Source organism: Nipponia nippon, unplaced genomic scaffold (assembly GCF_047370975.1).
Source record: "Nipponia nippon isolate SJK-2023a ecotype South Korea unplaced genomic scaffold, ASM4737097v1 scaffold_19, whole genome shotgun sequence".
In the NCBI taxonomy this organism is placed as follows: Eukaryota; Metazoa; Chordata; class Aves; order Pelecaniformes; family Threskiornithidae; genus Nipponia; species Nipponia nippon.
In genome coordinates, this window is record NW_028262335.1 from 7,730,028 (window position 1) to 7,751,360 (window position 21,333).

The window sequence follows — 21,333 nt, forward strand, 5'->3', positions numbered from 1 at the left end:
TAGGTGAATGTGTCTCTCAGTGGTACTTTAAAAATACAGCCAATGTTAGAAAATGGTGTTCAAATTACCTATCATAACAATAAACCACACACACAGCTAGACTGCCAGTTTCCATAAGGAAAACACATTGCATGTTTCCAATAGCAAACCCCAAACTTCCTTAATGTAAAACACAGATAACATATTTAACAAATAGTTTGCTTTCACTGCTCATTGAAAAATGTGAAACCACGAAGGCAGAGACTGAAATCAACTGTTACCTGAGAAAATTCTGTTCCATTAGTATCTCGCAAAGCTAACTTCAATTAACAAAAAACCCCAACTGTAAGTCAGAGCAAGGTTTTAGGTTAATTTGACAAAACCCAAAGTATTTAAGAGCCAAGGATTCTATATTATCCTTAGTTTATGCTGCTGAGCCTGAACTGTCTTGCCACAGGGTAAAGACCTTAGTCAGCATGCTCATGCATTGTAACACTTCAAGAAGTAAGAAAAAAACCAAACCTGTTACTGGCACCAGTGTCACTGTAGTATAGGTAAACAGAATCCCCAAAATCCTGAACTGGGGAGGCTCAGTCAACAAAAATTCCAAGCATGTAGCTCCAGTCAGAGATTTTTCCCCAAAATTATCTTCTTAACGGCTGCATTTAAGTTTTCATACACAGACAACACACATTAGAAGGGACTGAAAGTACCATATGAGTTAGAACGTACGTTTATATGAATAAAAGCTGCACCCATTTATCTCAACAGGCTTATACTACCTTAGTTACATGAGTAACATAGTAAAGATAATAAACCTATGCACCAGAAGTACAAAAAAGTCTCTGGTTCAAAAGACCCTCGGACAAGTTTAGTTTGATCATTTAAGAACAGATTTATTATGTACGCGTTCAACAGGACCTGAAAAGAATGAAACGGACGTCTTCCAGCAGGAGCAGTGACTCCCAGGCAGAGCAGAAGCTCCACTCCCATCAGCTATTTACCACAGAAGTTTTTAGCCAATTAAATCTGAATAGTGACTAAGAGATGTGAAATATTATACTCTAGGTAATTTAACCTCCACAGAATTTTTTCTTGTATTTGCAATATTAGTTCATTTTGCTTCAAAATAAGCCAAATTAACTATTTCAGGGTGAAGGTAAAAGAAAAAAAGTGTCCAGATCCCTAGAACTTCAGTAACTAGGCCCAAACAAATAGTTACAAAGGGGCAATGAGGAAAGCGCAGTGAATATTGCCTTCTGCATCTTGATGCAAACCCCCTGGAGTTAATCACGCTATTGCCCCAGCTCGATCCTGCAACAGTTACAGAACTGCAGCTCCACAACCAAACTGCTACAGCAAGCGACGCCGCAGCCAAAACCAGCCAGCCCATCCCGAATCCTGAAACCAGTTCTGCTGAGAAAGCCACACTCCCAGCAGGAACCTGGAGCTCCAGCTTCCAGCAATGATTTTTCACTAGTATTGGTCACTGCCTTCAAACTGTTAGAACACCTTTTTAATTTAACCTTTGGAAATTAATATTGAATTCAGGTGTTTTTAAATGAAAAAAACAAAACAAAACACTTTACAGTGAAGACTACACAAAGCTGCTATTTTTTGACCCTAAATTTACCTTCTTTCTCTGTATAGTACTTTCAGTTAACCAAAGATTTTTTGCGCGAGAATGACTCTCATCCATATTAAAGCATTCTGTGGAAACAAAGAATTCACTCAGAGGGAGGGTTCATCAAACCCACTAAAATTATAATCATTTAATAAAAGTAATGACTACTCTGTATTTAAAATATTTTCCCAGGCAGCACTTTAGCATATTGTGTATTCCAAACAAAGTGCTATTGCATAATCATTAACTCTGCACTACGTAGATCTTACGAAGATTCTAGTAAAATAAAGAATATTAAGGTTTCTTATGGATAGAAAACACATACACATATGCCCATTAAGATTATAGGACAGATTTTTGTTGGCTATAATGTAGTTCAGATTAGAAGCGATGTTTTGAGATGTTTAAAGGAAAAGCAATGTCATTATTTTATACTGAGAAAAGCAAGCCTAGAAGGAAGTAATCTGTCCAGTATCACTCAGATGATCTGGGCTCAGAACAGAAAACCTCTTTTTCCCTCCCATGCCCATGTCATATTCGCTGATTACGATGTTACACCAAACAACCACATTTTCAGAAACTACTAGACTTATAAACATCCAAACCCAAAGGGACTAACAGACATTTTAAAACTACACAATAGCTGTTAAACCTTAGCATCTGCCACAGTGAAGACTGTTTTAAAACTGCGAGTATGTATAACTGTCTTAGAAATGAGAGGAAAAATTCTTCCAATTCTTTTCTTTATCATAAATATGATGTAAGGTTATCTTTAAATATGGGATTTTTTTTTAAAGTGTTCTCAAATCCAATTTGAAAAGAATTGTTTGCAACATATATAATGCAGCCAGTCAGACAATAACAGTTCTGCAATTATCGGCACCTGCATTACAATTCAATGGATTTAAATTACCACGGGGCCATGGCAGATACCCTACTGACAACAATTAGCATAAAAATGTTCTACAGTTTAAAGCTGTGGGTGGGAATTACAAAAGGTTAACAGACTAAATATAAAAATCTTTTTGAATATAAAATCAATGTGCTTTGTTACCAAAATCTGGGTACTGTAATTTAACCAAAATAGGGTTTAGAGTATCTGGCAATCTTCCATATGTGTGAGCTTGGCTTTTCTTTTAAGCAAAATGCCGAGCAGCCAATCTGAAAGTTTAAAACAAAACAAACCAAAGTCCCAAAGAACGGAAAGCCTTTTTTTTTTTTTTTTTTTTTTTTTAATTTTCTTAAGCTTCGCACCAAAACGAACACCACTTTTATCAGGGCTCAGAACGATCCTTTTATATGGTGAGATTCAAAATCCCAAATTATTTTATTGCAAGATTTAGAAAGGGAAATATTTTAGTGGTCAAAATAAAGTATGCTAGAAGTTTCTGGACTTGACTGAACTCTAATAACAAACAGTTTTCTCAAAAGGTCATTACTACATGACGACATTTATATTTTCAGAAGTGGCTTCTACTTCTGTGTAGCTACCAGAGAAAATTAAAAAAATAATCTGTTTTTCATAATGCTTGGGTCCACAGCTTTATTTTATTTAGGCTGAAGATACAAGCGGAATAGAAGAAAACAAATTCTGCTCATTAAATTACTAAATCAAAATGTTGAATTTGATGAGAACATAGAAGTATAATAGAAATCGGCAAGAAGGATCTTCAGTAAAAATACAAACTTGATAAGTCTAAAATTTTAATCTAGGTTGTCCTTTGTGTTTTTTGGTTTTTGTTGACAAGAAAAATGGTCATACAGGAACTTTGGATCTAGATATTCAAAGTAAGAACTTCAACATGAAAGCTTAATTCCCTTTTACCACCCAATAATTTATTGTTTTTAAAAAATAATTAACAAGTCTCAGAATAACATAATTACCTGGGAAACATATCACAGGCTACAGAAGTAGCAGTAAAGCAAAGCAGACAGAATCTAACTGTACAAGTCTCAACTCCAAATTGATGCCTCATTAAATTGGGTTAACGTGCATGTGCTTGACACATGCTGGGACCCCTTTTATCCCAATTAGCACAGCATCTCCAGCACTCCTTGCAAGTCTAATAGAATCAGCATGTTTAGGACTAGCCCAAGGTTTCTAATTGCAAAATCAGTAAACATGTTAGTCATCACTTTGTTGCCCCGTTGTTGTGAAATGAGATTACAGATGTGTATTAAGACTATAGAGAGAACTCTAACAAATTAATTTAGCCACTATTTCAACACAGTACTGGAAGACACTTTTCATAATTACTTCTTTCTAGATATATTCTCCTAAAGCCATCAGTGTACTAACATTTGTTTAAAAGGTGAGCCAGGCTACCAACGGGCAAAAAAAGAGAGATCATCGTTGTTAATTAGTTCAGAAGTTCAGATAAAAGAGAAGAATAAATCATCTGCACAGACGGATGTTTACCAAAGGTGTTATTCACTCCAAATACAAGCTTAAGTACTACATTGCAAAAGTCTCAAAATATTTGGAATGAAGTAGAGGAAGATGCAAGACGGGAGTGATCAGAAGAAACACATTTAATTTGATCAATTAAAAGACAATAATGGCTTCTGTTTTGTTTTAGATTCTCTGTATACGAAAGGCCTGAAACAATTTACAACCACTTCCACCAATAAAGTAAAAAGAAATATGCCAGTCCTACCCAAAGTCTGAATCATTTTTAGAGGAAGAAGAATCCAAAAACCTTGATACAAAAACCCTCAAAGGTATAATCTGCAAAATAATCACTTAACAGCCATCTTCCTTACTATTTTACCTCCAGCTAGGCTGCACCCTCCTCTTTAAATGCTTTATACTCCTCTTCAATATTCTCCCTATAGAAATACAAGAAAGCTTACTCCAGCTTAGCATATGCTTTTTTTTTTTCATTGCAATATAAATCTTGAGTAAAAATATGAACTTGAGATTATTCACCCACACAAGCTACCACATGCAGAATGCGTAAAAATAGGTTTAAATCTCATTGTCTTTAAAACATCTTCGCTAGTTTACGAAAGGCGTTGCTGAACTGAGATTGAGGAGTCAACACATCTGAGTTTGACTGCAATGGAACTCATTCCTCAAAGTACAATCTTGCATAGAGAACTCTGTTTAATACCAGGAAATGCTGCAGGACACAGTCCAGCCAAAAAAAAAAAAAAAAAAAAAAATCAAAAAGATGGTCCAGCAAGAAGAAACAACAATCTACAAGAACGTAAACCTATCTTATGATACAATTTTCTGACTACGTATCTAACGTTCAGTGAAAAAGCTCACCCTGTTGCACAGAAACAGCAACAGAAATGTACCCATCTGCTAGAGGACAATCTTTGAGATCAGATTTTATAAACCCACATTCACATGAATTACTGAAATTATTGAATTATTGAATTCTGACAAAATCATCATTCTGAAGTTTCACATGAGTTTAAAAAAATAAAAGTTTAGATGACCATGGCTTTGGTTTTTTGAACTGAGTTTTTTCCCAAGGTATCGGTCAACTGCAGTTCCCAGCTTTAGCATTATTTTTTCCCTTTCATCATCTGTTAGGTCATTTGCCAATACGGCAGGTTCACTTATTCGTCTTTCTCCTCCTCAAAGTCAAAAAATAATTGTGGATAGTGGCAAAAATTTTTATATCTTTTTCTACTTTTAGGGACATACACAATAATTGTTTTAACATCTGGAAATGACACTTTTTTCCAGCAGAGGGAGAGGTCCGTGAGAAGTGAGAAAAGAGAGCAAACAAAAGCTACAAAACCTTCTCACATACGTAAAAGAACAGGATGATATTAGAGACCTGTATGGGGCTCACAAAACTCGGTTCTAGTTGCAGATCGTGTACAGTTGTGCACAAAGTCAGTGTACCTCTATACCTGTTCTCGTCAAACATGCAGGGTACTGCTTAACTTTTCCCTTCTAATATTTTTTTTTTTAAATTTGCACACAGTTTTGTTACGTAAAGTATCCCTCAAATTTGTGAGGATTAATGTGCACATAGAGCAAATAGACTCAAAATAAACACCATAATTTCCATAGGTACCTATAACAATGCTTCTGATGCCAATTTTTTTTAAAATGTTCACATAAAACCCTGGCAATACAACAAAGATCGGGGATGAGCATTAGTAATATTTTATTCCAGCTGCTACAGAGGCAGCTGAGAAAACATTCAACATCTTTCTTTTAGGTCCATTAAAATAATCTTTTCATTATTATTTCAGTAGTAGATTTAAAATGCATGTAGATACTTAGAATGCAGGTTTCCCCTGTTACTTTTAAAATATTAAGACTGGTTAATCTTATACCAAGGAGGACTTATAAACCTCATCAGTGTCATTTTAAGCAACATTAAAAGAAACTGCAGTGGAAAAGGCAGGTGCTGCCATTGTGTCAGTAGCATTACTTTAAAATCTCATGAGACAAACAGCGAAATACTACATAACCGCACTTTGTTCCAGCGAGTACAACAGAGATCTCCTGAGATACTACAGTTAACCATGAGACAGTGTGCTCTGGCCATGTAATTATATTGTGTCTCTTGTCCTGACACTTGTCTCAAGGGAGTTAAATGTCTACGTTTAAATTCACAGAACTTGAACACACTAAGACTAATTCATTCTTTGAAGCAACCGCCTTATGGTGCTGAGAAACCAAGGGGAAGCAGCGATTCTCAGGAAGGGCTGCACGTCAGCGAAATGCCTCACTGCAGGCTCTAACAGGTTCTTGTTACTATACCCGAATAAGTGTCTGTTCAGACCTTTAAGAGAACTAAAAGAGAAATTGTTAAGAAAATAAAGTTATTGTAGACAGTTTAGATATTAAATTGACATATTGTTGCTAACGAAAAATTATTTCTCCCTAAAGGACTCTAATTTACATGAGTCCAAAACCTAGTATTTCCTTTTCCATGTCATGTGTGGAGAAGTCGGGCTTCTTTACTTTTGAAATATGGTAATTACTACAGTGAAAGGTTCATATAAAATTCCAGATAAAATGACCAAAATTACAATAAATAACTATCAGCTAAAAGAAGCAGAAACTGCCAGCTGAAACGCAGGCCAGATAATAACAAAACTAAATAAGAAAATAGGGGAGAAACCTAATTATAGCTGCAGTTTCCCCTTGGCCCCACCCAGGAGAACATATGAAATGCCAGATTTAAAATAATCTAATTTTGCAGAAATTCTTTATTTATCACTGCCCACAGGAAAGAGGGGGTAGAGTCAAAACCTTTTTTTCAGCAGAATACTTGTCTGTAGTGGAAATTACTAACAAGCCTTCAAAGAAGTCTTTGATGATCCTCAGGCTACCACTATTGATGATGTCAAGAGTTTTAGCACTACAGGCTTCAGTGGAGAAGTAGGAAACATGGATGGGGAAGCGGGCTTTGAAGTTAGCTCAGAGAAGCTGACACAAAATATAAAATAAATCATGTTAAGGTTTGATCATGCAAACATGTAAAACAGATATCAAAGGTAAAACTCCTATTGAATTCAAACCTGAGCAGAATCAGGTCCTCAACAATGAATCAAAAATATAAAGAGATTGCTCTGAGTCTTCAAGATTAAAAGAAAAAAAAAAAAAAAAAAAGAGTAAAGCAAAAAAAAAAAAAAAGGCACCTGGTAGTGGTGTTATTCCATTGTTTAATACAGATTCTGTCTGGTCAGCTGTCCAGACAGAGTATTCCCTAATATGATTAGAAATCAAGTATTCAGGGTTGGAGGTTTTAGGTGTTGTTTTTTGGGGTTTTTTTGGTTTTTGTTTTTTTAAACATATTTACTTGCTGCTGCTTCCAGTAATGGACATGATCATCTAAGAGGCATAATCTTATTTTTGATATCAAAACCTTACTTGAGTAAGAAAAAAAAAAATCCTTGCCACCAATGAAAAAACGTTTGATGCCTTTTCACTGAAAACACTACTAACATGCACGTGACTGACCTATTACATTTTCTTTTAACATATTCTCTCTTGGAAATACAAGTGGTGAGTCAGTTGTTATGGTAACTCTTTTTCTTTTTTTTTTTTTTAACTAACATATGACAGCCTGTGTGTCATCTGATGCTGTTCCTGAATTAAGTTACACATTCACTTTTGTCAAATAGTCTAAAAATGGCCTCTTGGATGAGAAATAGTGGGGAGAAATCAGGACGTTTTTCACAGGCACCCTGCTTCAGCAGGTATAAAATTGCTCCAAATCCTTACATTGTAAACATGACCAACTACATAGGAAAAGATGCAGGTTTGGCTTGGCCCTCCTGTATGCTCTGCAGATAAATCATCATATTTACCCCTTTTTTGGCTAACTTTCAATGTATAAATTCCTCTAAAAGAATCTCTCTCACCACATAAACTTTCTCACTACTGATGAATCTAAAACTTCAATTAATCAAATTGAGTACTGCCAATTAAAGGATAATCCCAAAACACTTATGCTCAAGTTATTTCTCCTGAATTATCGAGGCCATAAAGAAAACTTTAGCACTATTACAAACAAAACATTTTAAACATGGAGTAGCACAAAATAAGTTTTTTCCCCTCAGACCATTTAGTTACATGCACCATTTTAATCCATTGAATTATTTATTATGTGATTAAATTTATGCATACAGTCAACTTTTTGTTAGCGCAGAGCTATGACATTATGATGTGAAGAGTAGCTCTTTTTTATTACCTTTTTTGCAAATAAACTGTCTACAATTCCATGAGCTCCAATCTTGGAAATCCAACCTTGTTTGACTTGTATCCTACTTGGCCAGTAATTTTAATGTAGGTCTATCTGAACTATGATCTTTCTGCTTAAATGAACAACTAAAATTATCAGTTGCTACTTCACCTAAATGTGTTTTGTTCCTCATTCAAATCCAATGTTACCAGCTGAATACTCACAATGGTAAAAGAAGAAGAGAATCCATTAATCCATAATGAGCCTTCAAAAAAAGTACCTGAATTAGCTATACTTTTAGTGGGACTCAGCGGAGTTAGTGGGTGAAGGAAGAAAAAGTATCAAATAGTGAGAAGCTTGAATTAGATGGCAGAATACTTCGGGCTAAGCACTTGTGACCTAAAAACAGTAGGAGCCAAAACTTGAACTTTTTACAGCTCCAATCTTCTAAACAATGAACCAGCGATATGTTTGAGTTGGCTTAATATGAAAGCTCTGTACATTCCTAGCCCTGGTTTCAATTGAAAGCTTGTTACTCAGTCTTGTAAATTCCCTAAATTTAAGACATGTAGCACAGTAACGTTCTTCAATCCAGAAATATGAAAAATATTTTAGCTGATGCAGCAGAAAAGTGATGATATGAAGCAAATGTAAAACAGAGGGATGAAAACAATCTGGGCAACTAGCAACATTATGTCACCGATATCAGTGCCTAGAAATTTCTTTATTACACTGTGATGTCTTGTAATAACATCAAGAATATAGAGGAGAAAATTCTGCAACATGTACGCATTGCTTCCATTAGTGTAGCAAACTGAAATAACCCAAGATAACGTTGACACTCTAAGTCCATTTAGTAATGCATCTAATCCTACTTTAAGCAGTCATTATTATATTTCCTATAGAGAGTCTTGGAAAATAATACCAAAACAAAAAATGTAAAAATATATCACTAGTAGTAAGGAAAAAAAAAAAGCAACCAAACCCCAAAGAGCTGCATTGATACCAAGCTCACTAGCTTGGCCAGCATCACGAAACTACTATAAATTAACTTGTGAGCCTAAGATATACGTTACTATATAGTGACTAAAGAGACTTTCCAGTCAAACTATATCTAATACATCTTTCATGGGTGTGGATCTCATTACCTATTTGAAATATGGAAAAACATCCATATTTAACCAATAGCTAGATATATGTTATTACTGAACAACAAAACCTCTTGGAACTCTTTCACTGACAGTTCATCAATACTGGATAAAAACTGGATGATTCTCCATGATTGCATGATTATATCCATACCATAGGCAGTGCTGCATGAAAGCCTCAAGGATCTCATCATTTACGCATCAGCAGAAGTTATTCCCAAGGTATTTTGAAAGTCAGCCAACATTTTTCTCCAAAAGCAGAGATGAGAAGAATCACAAGAAAAATCAGTAAAGCAATGGCTGAAGAAAAGAATCTTTCAATAGCTCTTCAAGTTTTTTCATTCTTCTTTCTTCCTTTTCTTTCTTCCCCCCTTCCTTTTTTCTAGTCTCCTAGGCATCTTTTCTCACTCTTTTACCACCTCTGCCTCACTTCATCTAACTTGTCTTCCAGTACCAATTATTCCAATGTCCCTGACCAAACGCACAATCCATTCACTGAAATCAAGGATGATTAGTTAACTCTGAAAAGTCCCAATGTTTGTCTGCCATGAACACTCAGAAAGACAACACTATCTTACGAAGAAATCACTCTGGACGTGACCTCAACAGAACACTTAAAAACTCAATTTAAAAACTGAAAAAGAAAAGCCTAATGCTTCAAAAGCTCAGCACCATAAAAACACTGTACTCTTAAATACAATTCGGACAATAAGAGTAGCAGGGTCCTCAGTCTGCTGCAGTTGACATTTTTAATCACTGAATCCCAAGTACAGAAAACATTTGTGGTTGAGGGATATTTAAGATAGACTAGAATTCTGTGGTCCAAGAAGTCCTGCTGAAGTAATGGTCACGTTAAGGGACCATCACAAACAGGCATGCGCAGGGTAGCTTTGGGCAAACCTGACCTGTGAATAAGAAGAGTCTAAAAATGAAAAATACCATGTCCCAAAGGTCTGCATTTGCTTCCTCTGACTTCACGTGTGATCAAAAGCACCTAAGTGTATAATCCTCCCTTTCATAGAAGACTGATTACTTAAATACCTAGTTATACAAAAGATTTCAAATTTAAAAACACACGGAAATTAATCTGCATTGTCTTAGTAGAGAATTACTACTACTATTGCCACTTCAAGTGCAACAGGAATGAAGCATCTACCTGATCTGGATTAGGATTTTTGTGGAAGGATGACATCTGGCAATACTGTGCCAGAACTCTACCTCCGCTCTTTCTGCTTTAGTGTCCCACAAAAGGAAGAACATTATTTTAATGCGTGACCCCAAGATCTGGTAATTAAATGCCCTTGGAATAAGCCAAATAAAAGGAGGACGTATTTCTTTAGTGCAGCTAATTTTGTGATATCTTTAATAATTCAGGTGTTAAGTAAGTGCTTTTCATTTATTTAGGTGAGTTAAAAAACAACTGAAAAAGGACAAAATAGGACTGCATGAACTAGTAATTTTTTGCAAATTATGCATGCCAGTGTGACAATCAAAATAATAAGGGCGGGATGGGAGGAGACAGAGATGGCTAGGATGAACATGTGTGCGGCTGTTGCACAGTCACTTTGTTGTTCCATCTTTTTACAGGACAGAAGAATGTTTCAAAATTATGGAAAACAAAGCAATCATTTTGTACATATATTATTCCACTCTCCTACAGGGCACAGCAAATCAGATCAACTAGCACAAGTACACACACATGCACACAAACATGCATACCCAAGCAGTGACACTAAGACTAGAAAACTATGGCTGACTGCCTGTAACAACAGGATGCCTTGAATCCCCAAAACTATCTTCAGTTCAGTGAACTATGTAAAAGAATTACTGGTTTCTGTTTTGAAGTCCTAATATTTAAAGAAAAACACATTTTCTATGTTTTCTCTGCAATGCCATCTTTCCAGAAACATTGAAATGCCTCCTCTAAAAGTGCTCTTTTTCTGTTGCAACATATGGTATCCCATCCAGAGAGTCACAAGCGATTTTGTTTCTAATTGATTAAATTGCATGAGTCACAGACTGGATTTGCACATGGACTGCAAAAGCAACTGCTTGTTTTTCCATGCATTTCACAAAGTAACACATTGCTAGGACAATTACCTTTGCAGTCCCAGCTACCAAGTGGTCAACAAAATGCCTCCTCAGAAGCATCAAATTTTAAACTTCAAATCGAAGTCACTGACTCTTGTGATTTTACTGCATGGCGAGCAGTATTTTCTGTTTTTTTTTTTTCCTTAATCCTCTTTGTTGCAATTAGGGGATCAAGAGAAAGTGTTATGTCTTCTAGTGTTATGCATACAAAGAAAGACTTTGTCAATTCCAACGTTTCCAATCTCACAATATAAACAAACAGAAACCAAATTCATCACCTTAGAATCTTAATATAATAAGCCAAGTCAGGTCATGGGTGTTCCTGAAGGAAAAGTGGTTTGTCTGACTCTCAACACCTCGCTGCTTGGACTGGCCGTACTAGAACTGGTTACTCCAGCAGCAAAGTAATTCACAGGTTAAAGCTTGCTGGCTGCTCATTCACCAAGAATTACAAATCAGACATGACAGGAAACAGAAGAATATTTGGTCAGGAAAAAATTAAAAATTTCTGCCTGCACCGTCTGCTTGAATGTTTTATATCAATGTAAAACGGCTTTTGCATGGACATAAAAGCCTATATGGCTGAATATTTCTGGTTTTTCCTAAAACTAGCACTCCCACAGTTTAAGATACTGTAACTGCTGCATTTATGGGCCAGTTTCACATGCCAGTCAAAGTGGTTACTAGAAGTATGTGAGTACCAGCGGTATTTCTGAACATTAGTGAAGGGTATGTAATCTGGATTCCAGATTCAAATTTTAGGCCCTATTTCATTCTTGGTAAATGAATTAAGACTGTAGAAATTATTACTTGAACTCTTTTGAACTTACTGCACACCAGTATGTTTTGCCTGATTGAAGTAACTGAAAAGAAACTCTCGGAGGGACAGATTTCTCTTATAAAGTGGAATCAATGTCATAAAACTGTTTTGTTTCTATTTATTATGAGAAGTTCAGCACTCTGTGCTAAAAAAGAAAAAACAACACTTAAGAACTGCCTGTTTGCATTACTGCTATGCAAAGAAACTTTTTCATTTTTTACTTAACTAAAAAGCTGAGCAATCAACTAATCCATTATCTTTACTTACCACGCTGGCTGCTTGAAGCATCTCCTGCTCCATATAGGGTGTCAGATCCAGATTCTGGCTCTGTCTCCTTCAGGGATTGGTAAATCAGCCAGTGCAAATCCAGAACTGCTAATGACAAAAACAGTAGATTTCAGTTCCCAGATGCAACATATGTCAAAAGATAGCTTCTACACTCAAATCCAGTGAAAAAAATAGTTTTGACATATTTGTTTGTTTGTGCTGATAGGTTTTAAAACCTTAATTAAGTCCAAATATAAGAATAAATTCACCATGACAGCCATTAGGTACTCAGTATATTAAATTTACAGCTGGGTATACAGCAGAAAACAAACTTTAAGAATAATATTGAGAACTACCTCTCCAAGAACTTAAGTCTATTAGATTTTGTCAGACTGGAGATACAGTTGACAAATGGGGATATATAATTCATTTAGGTTACTCCTTGTGTTTTCCAAGTTCTCTTGAAGTGCTACACAAACTTAAAGCAGTGACTTCCCTAATAAACAAAGAATCAAGTTTCACAGCTTCAAATAAATATTTCACTGTAGATTCTATTTCATCTGGTACTGTACTTCAAATAATTATTGTTGAGTATTTACAATTCTGACATCAGCTATTATCCTCGACAGGGAAAAAAAAGAAAATTGTTGCTATAAAAATATATAGAGAAACCAAATGCTGGGTAAGATTTTTGAAACAAACTTCAGTGAAAATTAAAGGTTCTCAGCTTCTTAGAAGTATAACATATTCATCAGTTTCCAGGGACTTTAGTGAATTTATCAATACTTCAGAAATCAATTATTAATTCAGGATTGCAAATCAATATTTAGAAGGATGATTTTCATGGTCCTGTTTTTTGAAGATAGAGCTTGCTTTATTTCCTTGATTAGAGAATCCTTCCTTGAGTAGTCAGAAGCCACCAGTTGGGGGAGGGCGGTAAACAACTTGCACTCTCTAAAGGCTGAATTATGAAAGTATATTTGACAACCACAAAAACACCTCAGCATATAAAAAAGTATTTGCTACCATTTTTAGTGTATAACATTTGCACATTTGCTGTAAATTATGAAGTTGGCTTATTAACTATCTAGTTTTAGATTACTGCATACACATATTAATCAAGGGAAATAGATAATGAATTTGGCTCTTCCCAACACTACATACATAGGAGTTAACTGTTCTCTCAGTTTCTTCAATTAATTCAAATAAGTTGGTTGCAGAACTTGACGGGACTTGGTGGTTTCTGATGCCAGCCCAGATCTCCAGACCACAACTATTCACAGCTGATCATCAAAAGAACAACAAATAAATAGTTAGTATGTCACAAATATATATTAAGTATCTCTTACTGTTACTGTGTCACAACATTACAAGTTCAGGTAAAGTTTTTAAGTCAGAGCATAAAACACTTACTGTACTTCTTACTCAAAAAGGCAATAGAACGCTCTATTTTGGACAGCAGCATTAAAGAGGAAAGTAAATGGCTGATGATGACTTCAGGTTAAAGTTAAGGGGAATGTTAAAAATTATGACTCGGGTGAAAGAACATCTCAACCAAATCAGAATCAATTGAATGGAATGATCCATTGTAGCTTTATTTGTTCTGTCTTTCATAGCATTTGTGGTGGGTTGACCTTGGCTGGCTGCCAGATGCCCACCCGACTGCGCTCTCGCTCCCTCTCCTCAACAGGACAGCGGGAAGAAGCTAGGATGAAAAGGCTCACGGGTCAAGATGAAGACAGGAAGACTGTTTACCTATTACCACCATGGGCGAAACAGACTCAGGGAAAAATTATTTATTGCAAATTAAGATAGGCTTGGGTAGTGAGAAACAAAGATAAAACATCATCTTCCCCCCTATCTCACACCCTTTTTTTCCCAGGCTCAACTTCACTCCCTCATTCCCAGCTCCTCCACCTCCCCCAGGTGGTGCAGGGGGATCAGGAATGGGGGGTTGTGGTCAATCTATAAACAGTCCCTCTCTGCAGCTCCTTCTTCCTCACTTTTTTCCCCTGCTCCAGCACAGGTACTCCAGGAGCCACAGTTCCTGTCAGGAGAACGTGCTCCTGCGTGGGCTTTCCATGTGCTGCAGTTCCTTCAGGAAATATTCACCTGGCGTGGGGTCCTCCAAAGACTGCAGTGTGAGTATCTGTTCTGCTGTGGTCCTCTTCATCAGCTGCACAGAAACGCCTGCTCCACCATGGTTTCTTCCAAAACTCCCACAGGCTGCAGGGGAAATATCTGCTTTGACACCTGGAGAACCTCCTCCCACCTCGGTCTCCACAGGATTGTTCTCGCACTTTTCCCCCCTCACTCCTCACTGCTGTGCAGTGTTTTACCTTTTGTTAAATATGCTTTCACAGAGGTGCCACCAGCTTTGCTGATGGGCACAGCTTTGGCCAGCAGCAGGTCTGCTACAGAGCCAGCTGGAACCAGCTGCATCCAGCACACGGCAGCCCCGGCCTCTTCTGACAGAGGCTACCCATGCGGCCCCCCTATTATCAAAACCTTGCCACCTAAAGCTAACACAGCATTAAAAGTAACTTCAGTGAAAAATATTCTGAGGGAAAAATCCACAAAGAGTAAATTTTTTTGCTCATAATTTTAACTTCATGTTGCTTATTTAAGAATGGACTCGGAACAGTAGGTTCTTGCATTAAGCACCTGTAAAATTTGTTCTCTCATTATTGTTGTTTCAGGGAACAGGAGAAAGTGAAGGAAATAATTATGATCTTGACTGTCTCCTGACATAACTACTGTAAAATTGAAAACAATCCTATGTTCAAGGTAAAGTAATACAAAGGCAGCTCAACAACTAAACAGTTCACTTATATAGGTAAAAATAACTTGAAGCTTTGGTAGATAAATTTGTTGCGAAGTTCCAATAGAAAGCTAGCAAACACGTACAGGTAAAACGCTGCCCAAGACATCCACAGTCTCCAGTCCTTGTGACGGTGAATGTCTCACAAAGACAGAGCAAACAATATCACCTGTACTTGGCCTGGACCAGCATGACATTAAAGCGAACGTGTCTTCCCAGGAGGATGGAAAAAAGATATACATTCATTCTTTTTAATGAAGGCAGTTTCTCCACAAAAGCCGAGCTATTGTTCTGCCTGAAATACTGATCTAGACATTTATTTTACACTGAAGTCCTGTGAATAACCTTGACTTCCACAAAAATGCATTTAAAAAAGATTTAAAAACAATTAAGTTTTAGCGATAAACAGGAATATCACGCTTTCTTAATACAGAATGTAAATGATTGCATTGCTGAGAAAAGGGAAAATTAAGTCTTCTAAGTACCCAATGAACAGGAGTGGAACAAATTTTCTCTCTTCAAATATATCTTTACAGTAATCTGAAGAGAATACTTCCATGATTGTGTAGAGATTTCTTCAAGACCTATTCAATTCCTTATTGTTCAGCTTACAGTGCCAGAAAAAAAGGCCTGTTAAAGTTAACATCTGCTAAGTAATCATGAAACAGACCATCACAACATTTTATAGGGTTTGAACATAGCTATGAATTTTGATTACTAACAACTTTGACTGGATTAGAGCAGCACTTTACTGTGCAAAAACTTTATAGGAAATGCTTCTAAAAATAAACATTTTCATTTTAGGTTCTGAAAATAGGATCTAGTATTACAAGTATGTCTAATATTAAAAATAGAAGTAAGTCAATCAGGTGTATTATATTCTTCTGATTTTTTGATTAAATATTTCATTTTTGAAGTGTTAACATCCTACAGTAGAGATTCTGACATGCAAATATTCTTAAGATGGGCTGCTGCACAGATCTGTTGTTCTGAGTTCCATTCCATGTGCTTTGCTGCTTGACATAAAGAGTACATGCATATATGCTGCATTTCAAGTTTTCTGGATCATTTCATTTGAGGTGATACATTCATACCTGAGTGAGGCAATACAAAAATTTACTTATGAGCATCTCTTGACCAGCTGCACTCAAGCTGGAACTACTATAGTCTGTGTTAATGGTCCCCTCGTGCAGAAGTCAATTGGATTAGAAAAGCTTTCTATTAAGCCATTGAGTCCATATCTTTGCATTATGATGGGATTCATTTCTGTTCTGTGCTTAACAAATTATAACTGCTGAGCAATCCTCTGCTATTTCCAATGACATAATTTAAACTAACTGGGATTACTCTTATACACGTGCATACCACGCATGCACACACTGAGTTTGTTTCTTTTGCCATCTTTCCAACTTTTTAATTCCAGTACTTTCACTTTAAAATTAAAAATCCACATTATTAAAACCAAAAAACCTGTCCCTCATTGCAAGAATAAAAATCCCTTACAAGAACATTTGATACCTCACTGTAGTTCTGCATTTAATTTGAATGAACAGCTCCCTCCCTTCAGGAAATATCTCAGCCAAATAGCTATCCCCCTTACTCCAGAGAACTATGCATTCTAGGAGAACTGAATACTCAGAGGATGCTAAACACTATAGTCAGATCATATTAATCAAAAGAGGGACAACCAAAGCATTATGTCAAAGACTTGTTAATAACCGGAGAGCATAATGAATGTACGTACCAGCAGGGTAGCCATTGATCCACAGTCCATCACAGATGTCACCAGCACAATTAACTATAGCACCCCGTTCATTGAATACGTCATTTCTCCACTGCCCCTTTAAACAGAAATACACACGGATTTTAAATTTCAACAACACGACAGCTAAATTATAAAGAAAGGATTATTTCAGCCAATTTTCAATAGCAAAGTGGGTGGTCCTCAAGGCTTTTTATAAATACCCTTCCAACATTTGTGTGAAAAGTTGAATAGGAGACCACACAACAACCAAGGATTATGCGGCACTCCTCTAAAGGGGAAAGGGGGGAGAATCAAACATTTCTTGCCCAAGGTTTGTTACTGTGGGATACTATTATGCGAGATCCTTCTGAGATCCTTCAGTTCATATATTACATCGCATTAAATTACATGGCAAGAATGAATAACTGCTTTGTCACATACAGAATCACACATTATTTTGCTTTTTAAAGATTGTGAAAAGTGAAATAGTGTACCAAACCCAGTTCCAAAAAGCTTTGGTTATTTAAATCTGGACTGCATTTGACCCAAGATATACCCTTTACATAAAATGAAAGTTTAAAGATTCCTAAGGCTGCAAAGCCAAATACCACAGAGGCTTAGGTATGAGCCAATTAAAGCTTCTAGCAATGTTAAACTTGCACACGTAATCATGCAATTTAGTATTATGTCATGATGAACGTGCAGTTTTTCTAGTGTATCCTTTCCTACTCAATATAGTATAATCTTGAGACGATCAGTTCACAGCCACAATTTTACCAACATTAACCGATAGTAAAGTCAACCGACTCCTCTTTGTGGTCCTATGCTAGGGGAGGACAGGAAAATTCGTTGGACATTTCACTGGTATTTGCTGACAGGACAGGGAAGGTCACAATCAGGAATACTGGTTTCAGTTTCAGATGTGAGGAGTACAGTATTGTATATTGTAGTATGCACTTTTATTCCAAGATACACGTAAAAAACATCTTGAAGCATAGAGCTGGCGCTGAAAATTAGTCTGAATTGTTCCCATATTATTAGAAGAGTTTATTTAGAGTTGAAACTGTTAAGGATATAATCAGACAATGGTCAAAGTACAGCCAAAAGTCCAGGTATGGGAAGTAAAATAACTTAGTAACAAATGTCACTTGTTTTACATGGTCTTAAAACCTGTTTAGCTATCAGACAACATTCTTCCAATGCTGGAGTATATAAGGAACTAGAGAATATTTAAAATCTAAAGTGACCATTCTTCTATTAAGTTGAATATCTGGCTTTTTGTGTGGTAACAGCAGAGGTACCAAATAAAGTGCTACTATAATTCTAAAAATGTGTGTGAACCCAGCTGAAACTCCAAATGGATTTAGTGGCTAAAATTCTAGCACTTTGTTTACACCTTTAGCAATTATAGATGTAAGCTAGAAGATAAAAGCAAAGGCAAAGCAGTTCTTCAGAAACATGCTTCTGATACTACTTGCTTGGCCTATTCCTTCCATCACTTTAAAGCACATGATGCTATCTTCAGCAATTATCCCAATGACAGCAGTACTGTTGGTAACTCTTAATGTACACAAGCTTCAAGCTCCACTGGCATTTTCACAATCTTCTCTGCCTAGTGGAAGAGACCTATAGAACAGCAGTCAGCTAGTTATACTCCTGAATGTACACAACAACTGGAGGGTCTAGAAAAAACACACTGTAACTGGAATTGTGTCTAAATTACATACTGAAATCATAGGGGCCTTCATCTTGCATCACTGTATGTAAACATGCAATAGGATTCAGCTGTGTATCGCTTCCTCTAGGGAACGAAAAAGGACAGGGGCTATAAAATATGCAACCTTTCTCAGTGGTTCCTTATCACTACCTGTAAAGGCATTGTGCTTGCTTTCAATCAATTCTGATGATTGCCTACTATTAATGTCACTCACTCTCTTAAGTAATTAAGCCACCTCTTTCTTAGATTTGCCTTTGTCTCTCTCTGGCACATTTCCTTGTCTAATCCTCTTTTCCAGATGGCATAAGGACGAGAGATAAGTGTTGCTAAAAGTTGCTTAGCAATGCAACACATGCAAGGTTTGGAAATGCTGACGTCCACATAAGCACTATCTATACATCACACATTTATGCAGAGAAACAAAGGCGTGAACAACCAGAGTGACATAGGGGCCTCCAGAAAAAGAGCTACCAGTTAGTACACAAACAAAGGGGAGCAGGAAACTGAGAAAAAGAAAAAGCTACAAGCTCCCAGTGATGGGCTGTGGGTTTTTTTGTTTGTGTTTGGTTTTGTTTTTAAACTAGAACAGGAAATTCTGCTTTAAACAAAACGAAAACCTTGAGTTTTAGTAAGGTCCTGTATTTTCTGTGATTCAGAGACATACAAAGCAGTACACATAAAAACACTGCAGTCTACTAACAGAGACCAAAACCGAAATAAAAAAGTTCATGAAGAACAGTAACTGATGAAAGCAAAGTTGTTTATCATCAGCTAGGTATCAACCACAGAAATCCTCCTACCCTAAGAATCAGTAATAAGGAATTTATTCTGGTAACTGCACAACATAACTGTGGATTGTTTCTAAACTCTAAACTAAATGTGTTTATAGGGAATTTACTTAAACCACAATTAAATGTTACAGGTAATAAATAAGAACATTTAGTACATGAACAGTAATAATTTCACAAGGTCATATTATCATATTAATTCATTTCTGCAACAGCCTACTTAAATAGGTTAGCATGACTCATTTTGCATTTAAAAAAACTGAGATGTTAGGAATTTATTAATCACAGGTGACAACTTTGAAACAACTAACTCTAAGAAAACAACTAACCAGCAGTAAATTAACTACAGCAATTCACATGTAGCTTTACCTGGGGTAGTCTCTTACTAAGCAAGATTTTCAAATATTAACTTTGATGGATATAAATTTTGTCAATTTTTATTCAGGAATTAACAACATTTTTAATGTTAGCTACTCTCAACATTGTGTGGCAGGGCAAGGTGTTCAAAGACATCTGCTGATGAACATAGAAAAAGATGTTGAAAATGGGTCACAAGTACTTACCACTTATTTTTTATTTCAGGAAGCAATTTCCAGTTAATTTTTTTCAGTTACTGGCTATTACACTTTTTATTGCAATTAATTCTGTTTATTTCAAATTCAAGCCTGCCTGCCTCTAACAGTATATGATTTCCACATACTCTAATTTGAGCTTTTAGCAATCATTTTCATTATTCAGCTTCAACCATTCATCAAACTTATTTGCATGGGCCTGATCTTAAATATCATGTCAAAATTACTTAACAGATTTGAGTGATGACTGAACCATGCTTCCCTTTATAAAAATCTTTGGCATTATAGCACACAGCCTCAGCTGACATTAATTCAGACAAACACATCTATATTTAAATACATGGAGTTACTTCAGTATATCCTGACTCCTTATCTGGCTCAACATGTTCAAATAGTTCATGCTATATGGCCTGGTTTTAGAATCTGGGAGAATCTATGTCTATTCCAAGAACTATAGTCTCAACCATAAATCAGTTTATGTCAAAAGAAACACAAGGTTTTATTTCCCCCTAAAACTTCAAAGAGTTTCTATACATTTCAGAAAGTTATTGACATTCAATTTTAATAAAAGAAAATACACTGGCTTAGTATACATAAAAGACAACAACAACTTTTCAATGCTTTTGATCCTTGAATAAGGAAATAAAGTATTAATATAATTTTAAATCAAGACATACTAGAGAATGTTTGGCTGGCATTTTTTATATAGGAATGTGTGTGATCTGACAGACTACCTTACTCTCAAATCAGCATGCACTTCAGAATAAGACGAAAACCTCAAATTCTGCAGGCACTTTAGCACCCATTTTAAGCACAAGTTCCCTCCCCGATTAATTTTTTTCATGGGTTTATTTCTGGTCTGATAATTTTTATCAAAATCTTACTTTATCCTTCTCTGAAGGCCTTTCATTATCTGTCTTCTAAAGTGAAGGTACCAAGCAAAGCCCTGCTGATTTCTCTGTTAGGCTGAGTCAGGAAAGCATTCAACAATGTTTCTCTTTAACAAGACAGACTACCGTAATACAATATTTTCAACAAATCCTCAGTGTAAAATGCTGTACATTATGGCAAAATCTAGATAAACTACAGAGATGGTAGTT

The 21,333-nt window shown here is 36.1% G+C and overlaps 1 protein-coding gene across 9 annotated transcripts in view; it reads right to left on the reverse strand.

Annotated features, from left to right (window-relative positions):
- Positions 1-21,333, reverse strand: part of LOC148056030 (uncharacterized) — a 178,853-nt gene that overhangs the window by 150,027 nt on the left and 7,493 nt on the right. For 8 of the 9 annotated variants that reach the window (XR_015704349.1, XR_015704347.1, XR_015704348.1 and 5 more), the window contains exons 5-8: positions 17,157-17,253; positions 14,704-14,817; positions 13,756-13,874; positions 12,592-12,699 (exon numbers count right to left, since the gene is read on the reverse strand). The gene's annotated coding sequence lies outside the window, so the exon portion shown is untranslated. The remainder of the gene's footprint in view (positions 1-12,591; positions 12,700-13,755; positions 13,875-14,703; positions 14,818-17,156; positions 17,254-21,333) is intronic. The other variant, XM_087755585.1, reaches the window with a different exon arrangement.